The 7,747-nt window shown below is 33.8% G+C and overlaps 2 non-coding genes across 2 annotated transcripts; one reads left to right on the forward strand and one right to left on the reverse strand.

The window, feature by feature from the left end:
• The first annotated feature begins 2,685 nt into the window (after positions 1-2,685).
• TRNAE-UUC (transfer RNA glutamic acid (anticodon UUC)) lies at positions 2,686-2,757 on the forward strand. The gene has a single exon. It is a non-coding gene; the product is annotated as a tRNA-Glu (tRNA).
• A 2,328-nt stretch (positions 2,758-5,085) lies between these two features.
• On the reverse strand, positions 5,086-5,158 carry TRNAF-GAA (transfer RNA phenylalanine (anticodon GAA)). The gene has a single exon. It is a non-coding gene; the product is annotated as a tRNA-Phe (tRNA).
• Between the last annotated feature and the right edge of the window lie 2,589 nt (positions 5,159-7,747).

Genomic DNA, 7,747 nt, shown 5'->3' on the forward strand with positions numbered 1-7,747 from the left:
AGAATTTTAAAATCAAACCACAAAAAAAACTTACTTCTATCTAGAAAAAAAAAATTTGTTTGAAACAAGATTATTCCCTTTTTTTTTTCTAAAACTAAATTTGACTATGAATGCATTTTAATAGTTTTGTTCATTAAATTTTCTTTAAAATTTTTGGGCAAATTCCAATGGAAATAGTCTTTTTTTTTTATTACTACTTTGTAATTTGTATGGTATTATTAGAGGCTTTTGAATGAATATGATAATTGATTCTCTGTCCTATTTGACAATTTTAGATACCTCCATATCCGATATTTGATGCGTCACGTTTCATTATGAGATCTGTCCTTGGGTCAATAAGACTTAAGCAAAGAGTATATTTGACTAATGATTTGAATTTTTTTTTTTGTTGTAGATATATCCCTTACAAATCAAGACTTTGTATTATTTTGAACACACTCATCAAGAAATTTGTAAATGTGCCTGATATCTTGAAGGATATAAGACACGTAATTGAGAGAACCTATTTTTTTTTTGAAGTTGGCTTTTCTAGGATACGTCATCACCAAAGTTTGAGACAAAGACCATTGGATGGGTTTTAATAAGGCTCAAATAAATTTAAAATCCAAAAAAATGGATCTGAGTTTGATATTATTTGATTTTGGGTATGGACACAACTAGTTGTTTTCTTTTGATTACATTAATGAATGTATGTAGATGTTTAAAGTGTTGACCTTAATGGTTTTAGAAAATATCAACACATCATCAATATAAACTATCGAATTTTTTTGAAAGGATTGAAAATATCATTCATAATCTTCTGAAATTCGGATGGAGCATTTTTTTAGCCTAAATGGCATGACGTTCCTCTCATATTTTCTAAATTGGACATAAATGCTATTTTATATTTGTCATTTTAGGAAATTAGAATTTTATGTTATCCCAATTTCATGTCGAATTTTATAAAAACATTTGACTCTAAATTCTTTTTATCAAATCACTTTTGTTTTGGATTGGATATCTTATTTATTCTAAAACCTTAGTCAAAGGTTTGTAGTTAATTACCAGTATCAGAATTTCTGGTTTCTTTTCACCATGTTGTTAACCTAAAATGTCAGACATGACCACATGCTCTTTGAAGACTTTATCAGCTTCCTCGGCAGAATATCACCTAAAATGTCACAGTATTTAGTGTTTGATGCTTTTTACTTAACCCTAGGGTTCTATTTAAAGTGAACTTGTGATAATTTTTGTCAAATTATATATTTGAATACCTAATACATTAAGATATAATATCTTATTTAAATAATATTAAAATGTCGTAGAATATCATAATATATGTTTAACTAATATGAATCTCATTCAAATTTCTAATATATATTTTTATTTAAGTTTATGATACACATCAATTATTTTAATATTTAAAATATCAAATACGTTAATATGTTTTGATATTACACTTCAAGACTATAAGAACTTGCTGAGAGGACCTGAGAGTTAAATTGGCCACGATGCATCTCATGGACGATGCAAAACTATGGTGGCGCTTGAAGGTGAATTGTATAAAAAACTGGTCATGCACAAAAAAATCGTGGGAAGACCATTGATGGAATTGAAGCAATCAGCGCTCCCCTGGATGGGTTTCCAACCAAAGACCTAATGTTTGATGTTGACTCTTTTGAAGAAAGAGCCACAGGATCGAACAACAAGAAACGTGGCGGTAGCTCTGAGAACTCTATCACACACATAAAAAAACGTGTCGAAGAGTTAGACATTACACAGAAGATCTGGCTTTCATCGAGGAGACCTGAGTTTGATTCTCGACAATGAAATTTTATTTTCTTATTTCTTTTATTTTATAGTTTCATCTTTTGTCACCAATTATATTTAAACTTTACCTAGGTTTGAGAAGCACTATAATGGATGAGTTCAATAGTATCTTAAATTTAAAAGACTTTTATGAACTTGGTTTGAGAGGCACTATAATGGTCAAGTTCAATAGTATCTTAGATTAAAAAGACTTTTATGAACTTTGAACCTTTAATAGTGTTATGTCATAGATATTTGGTTCAATTTCAACAAGTGAGGTTGAGGTCATTCAAATGGTTAATGTGATAATCCGGTCATTTTCAAGGTCTCTTTTGTTGAACGCCATCATGGCTGAGATGACTGAGATGAGCACCAGAGTGAGTTTGATAAGGAGGGTCGTAGAGAACCACACCCCAAGCCAAGCTCATGTTGGGCTTCACAAACTGAAAATCCAAAAATAGAAACCCTTAAATGGGAACTGGGATGCTAACGAATTAAAAAACTTTATTTTTGACGTAGAACAATACTTGAAGGTTACAGGAACTTGCTCATAGGACCTAAGAGTTACATTGGCCACAATGCATCTCATGGACGGTGGCGCTCGAAGGTGGATGATATAAAAAATGGGTCATGCACCATAAACTCATGGGAAGACCGTTGATGGAATCGATGCAATCGACGCTCCCCTTGATGGGTTGCCAATTAAAGACCTGATGTTTGATGTTGACTCTTTTGAAGAAAGAGTTACACAATCGAACAGCTCGAAACTTTGCGGTAGCCATAAGAACTCTAACACACACAGGGAAGGACGTGTAGAAGAGTTAGACATTAAGCAAAAGATCATGCTAAAACTCTTCAGCGATCTGACAAAATACTTCAGGACATCTACACCAAAAATCCATTGTCGTCCAGCGGTTAGGATATCTGGCTTTCACCCAGGAGACCTGGGTTCGATTCCCGGCAATGGAATATAATTTTCTTATTTCATTTTATTTTACAGTTTCTATCTTAGATTAAAAAGACTTTTATGAACTTCGTAACTTTGTTCGAGTTATGTTATAGATATTTTGTTCAATTTCAAATGGTTAATGCGATAATTCAGTCATTTTCGAGGTCTCTCTTGTTGAACGACATCATGGTTGAGATGAGCAGGTGATTCAAATGGTTAATGGGATAATCCAGTCGTTTTCGAGGTCTCTCTTGTTGAACGACATCATGGTTGAGATGAGCACCCGAGTGAGTTTGACAAGTTTGGCAGTAGAGAACCATACCTCAAGCCAAGTTCATGTGGGCTTAACAAACTTAAAATCCAAGAACACAACCCCTTAAATGGAAATCGGGATGCTAAGGAATTAAAAAGCTTTATTTTTGACGTAGAACAATACTTGAAGGTTACTGGAACTTGCTCATAGGACCTAAGAGTTACGTTGGTCGCAATGCATCTCATGGACGATGCAAAACTATGTTGGCGCTCGAAGGTGAATGGTATAAAAAATGGGTCATGCACCATAAACTCATGGGAAGACTGTTGATGGAATCGATGCAATCGACGCTCCTCTGGATGGGTTGCCAATCAAAGACCTGACGTTTGATGTTGACCCTTTTGAAGAAACAGCCACACGATCAAATAGCTCGAAACGTTGCGGTAACTATGAGAACTCTATCACACACATGAAACGACGTGTCGAAGAGTTAGACATTACCTAAAACATCATAGTAAAACTCTTTAGCGATTAGACAAAAGACTTGGACAACTACACCAAAAATTCATTGTTGTCCAACGGTTTGGATATTTGGCTTTCACCTAGGAGATTCTGGTTTGATTCTCTAAAATTGAATATTATTTTCTTATTTCTTTTTATTTTATAGTTTCATCTTTTGTCACCAATTATATTTAAACTTTACCTCATTTTGAGGGGAACTTTAATGGTCAAGTTCAATAGTATCTCAGATTAAAAAGATTTTTATGGACATCGTACCTATGTTAGTGTTATGTTATAGATATTTGTTTCAATTTCAACGAGTGGGGTTGAGGTGATTCAAATGGTTAATGCGATAATCCGGCTATTTTCGAGGTCTCTCTTGTTGAACGCCATCATGGTTTAGATGAGCACCCGAGTGAGTTTGACAAGGAGACCCGAATTTAAACTTTACCTACGTTTGAGAGGCACTATAATGATCAAGTTCAATGGTATTTTAGATTAAAAAGACTTTTATGAACTTTGTACCTTTGTTAGTGTTACTTTGTACCTTTGTTTGTGTTACTTTGTACCTTTGTTAGTGTTACTTTGTACCTTTGTTTGTGTTACTTTGTACCTTTGTTAGTGTTATAGACATTTGGTCAAGTTCAACAAGTGGGGTTGAGGTGATTCAAATGGTTAATGTCACTTTATTTGATTCAAATTGTTAATTTGATAATCCAGTTGAATAGTTACAGGTCTCTCTTATTGAACGCCAACAAGGCTGAAATGATTGTTATTGAAGGCCAACAAGGCTCAAATGATTGAGATGAGTACCTGAGTGAGTTTGACAAAATTGAAATAAAATCAAATAAAATTGAATAAAATCAAATAAAATTGAAAAAAAGTTAGCCTTATGACACTTCCTTCAACTCGAACACGTAACCTTGAGATCTACAGTGACGCTCTCCCAACTAAGCTATCCCCACTAACATTAAAAATGAAAACTCATTAGTAAGGTATTTAGCTAATTCATTGATATTTTAAAAAGAAATAATCACTAATTTTAAATTGAATAGTTAGGAGTCAAGTTATGTGACGTGAATCAGGTGCGGTGAAACCGAGTTATCTTCGCTAATATTTGAAAAAAAAAATCATAAGTAAAGGTATTTCTGCTAATTCATTATTTATTGAAATTTTAAAAATAAATAATAACTAAATTTTTATTGAATAGTCAGCTTATGCAAATGGAAACAGGTGCGGTGAACGTGGAGATTAAACAAACACGTCACCTTCAAATCTGTAGTTTGACACTCTCCCAACTGAGCTATCCCTGCTAACGATAAAAATAAAAATTCATAAGTAGAGCTATTTCCACTAATTCATTATATTTTAAAAAGAAATAATAATCAACTAAACTATAAGGTGTTATAATCGCAACTAAGTGATCCCAAATAACATGTTTTAGATTCCATAGTCAAGTTATGCAACTGCAACTTAGTCAACCTATACCAGTTGGATAAAAAACGTGACCGTATTTCCACTAATTCATTATATTTTAAACATAAATAATCACTAATTTTAAAAAGAATATTCAAATTATGCAACGTGAACCAAGTGCGGTGAACGTGGATCGAACACGTGACCTTCAGATCTTCAGTCTGACGCTCTCCCAACTGAGCTACCCCCGCAATCATTAGAAATGAAAATTTATCGGTAAAGATATTTTCGCTGATTCATTGAGATTTTAAAAAGAAATAATGACTAATTTTTTATTGAATAGTCAGGTTATGCAAATTGAAACAGGTGCGGTGAACGTGAACGTGGATAAAACAAGTGTGACCTTCAAATCTTCAGTCTAACAATCTCCCAACTAAGCTACTCTTGCTAACATTAAAAATGAATATTCATCAGTAAAGGTATTGGGTACACTTCTTAAAATTCAACAAAAGGCAATAGTATTAGACCGAGATGCCAGATTTAAATCTCCCTTCTGGAAATTTTAACAAAAGGCATTGGGTACGCAGTTATAGTACGATATTCCACCCATAAAAAGATGGTCAAACAAAAATGCTCAAGCAAATATTGGAAGACATGTGAAGTACCTACCCCTTATGAAATTCGCTTATAATAATATTTGCCAAGCCACCATACAAATGGCCACATACGAGGTTCTCTATGGACGAAGATTTCGATCCCCTATCTTTTGGGAAGAAGGGGGGCAAACGACAACTATTGGGCCAGAGCTGGTGCAAATTACCAACGCCGCAGTCCAGAAGATTAAAGCTAGGATATAAACCGCACAAAGCCCAGAGAAAAGCTATGCAGACCTAAGGCGCAAGGACATGGAATTGTAGGTAGGGGATCATATATTCCTAAAGGTAGCACCCCATGAGAGGGGTGCTCAGGTAGGGTAAAAAGGGAAAGCTAAGCCCTAGGTTTATCCGTCCCCTTGAGATATTAGAAAGGATTGGATCTGTGGCCTATAGAATCGGGCAATGCCCAAACTTCTCTGCAGTACATAATATCTTTCATGTATCCATACTACGGAAGTATACCCTAGATCGTTCGCACGTACTGACTCATGAAACTCTCTTCTTGAGAGATGACCTAACATATAAAGAAGACCTGATTCAAATAATAGACAAGAAAGTGAAATGATTGAGAAACAAGGAAATCTCTCTTGTTAACGTCCTATGGAAGAATCATAGAGTAGAAGAAGCCACTTGAGAAACAGAAGGCAAATAAGAACCTTGTACCCTGACCTATTTTAGAATAAGCACTTTCGATGACCGAAAGTTTTCAAAGGAGAGTAGAATTTGCAACACTCAAGGTCTCCAATAAGAGATGGTGTATAATCCCTACTAGGTTGTATCTAGAAGCAAAGAACAAGTAAAATTGAAAAAACATTGAGAAAATGGTACATTTTCTAATTTTTATAAACATCCCGAATCATTAAATTTTTTATAGAATAAGAATTACAATGTGTTTAAAAAAGGAAGGCTCTGATCGGAGAAGACTTTTCTGGCAGAAGATTCAGAAAAATCAAGAATGAAAGAGGTCCTGAAAGTGCTAGTAGATTTTCACACGAATTAGTCCACGTTAGGTTACCCTCTAATGTTTTCCTAAGCTAAAACCTCAACTCCTAAAGCCTAACCCATGACATTATGTATAAACCTAGGTTCATCAATAATCCATGTACCAAGTACCTAGAACTATGTGAATAACATGTTAAATAAGTTGGTAGGATCCATACCCATAAGTAACCATTATCTGCATTACGTGTGTACTCAAAGGCCCATATTCCTCTTTAGGTAGGATGTCATGCAATATGTATCATGAGCTGGATGTTATGATAGGCCTACCTTTCCTATCAGCTAAACGAGATGTCCTGCACCACGATTTACCAGTAGGATTACATGATTATGACGACACCATTCATGTGTTCATGTGGAGAAAATTGAAGGTTATTTTAGGGGAAGGTTTCCAGGATCAGTATATGATACATGACACGATGACCTCTAAGTTCTAAGATCCTGAAAACATAACAAGAAGTAATATCCTAGCTTAAGGTCGCGATTAAGAACATATTCTTGATTTACCTTGAATGACGTGTAGGACATATTCTTGATTTACCTTGATATTTCATATTAGTTAAGCTTTTTGTAAAATCACAATTACACAACAACAAAGATGAACTTGGGTCTGTTTATTATTTTAAAGAAAATTTCTTTCTCCATCTTCTTCCTAATAACTCCGCAACTAAATTCATATTATGCTAAGAAACAAATTTTTTACTAGCAAGAAGTAGAATATGCAACTTTAACTAAAATTTCATCTAAACAAATTTTATTGCCATACAACATAGATGACAATTATAGCCTTCAAACAAAAACTAGAGTAGTTGTGGTGAACGGGATAGAAACTCTAGTGTTCATCCATAATATACAACCACTACCTAAATTATGACCTAAAAATTTGAAAACATAAGTTGTAGTTGAAAATTACATAAAACAATCCCCTAAATCCAAAAACTCGTGTCCAATTAGTAAATCCTAAACATAGTAGCTAACATAGAGTAATTGAAGCTCCACATCTTCTATTCTTTTGAATGAAATTTCTTCCTTTAAAAAAGAAATTTTTTCTTCTTTATAATTTAATACATTTATTGATTGAATAATTGTATTATTTTGAAGGTTATTTGACGAATGTGGAAATCCATAATCATCAATAATGTGATGATGGGAAAAGTGAAAATAAAGGTGAAAATAATAATACAA

Source organism: Cucurbita pepo, chromosome 10 (assembly GCF_057944985.1).
Source record: "Cucurbita pepo subsp. pepo isolate OVF chromosome 10, ASM5794498v1, whole genome shotgun sequence".
In the NCBI taxonomy this organism is placed as follows: domain Eukaryota; kingdom Viridiplantae; phylum Streptophyta; class Magnoliopsida; order Cucurbitales; family Cucurbitaceae; genus Cucurbita; species Cucurbita pepo.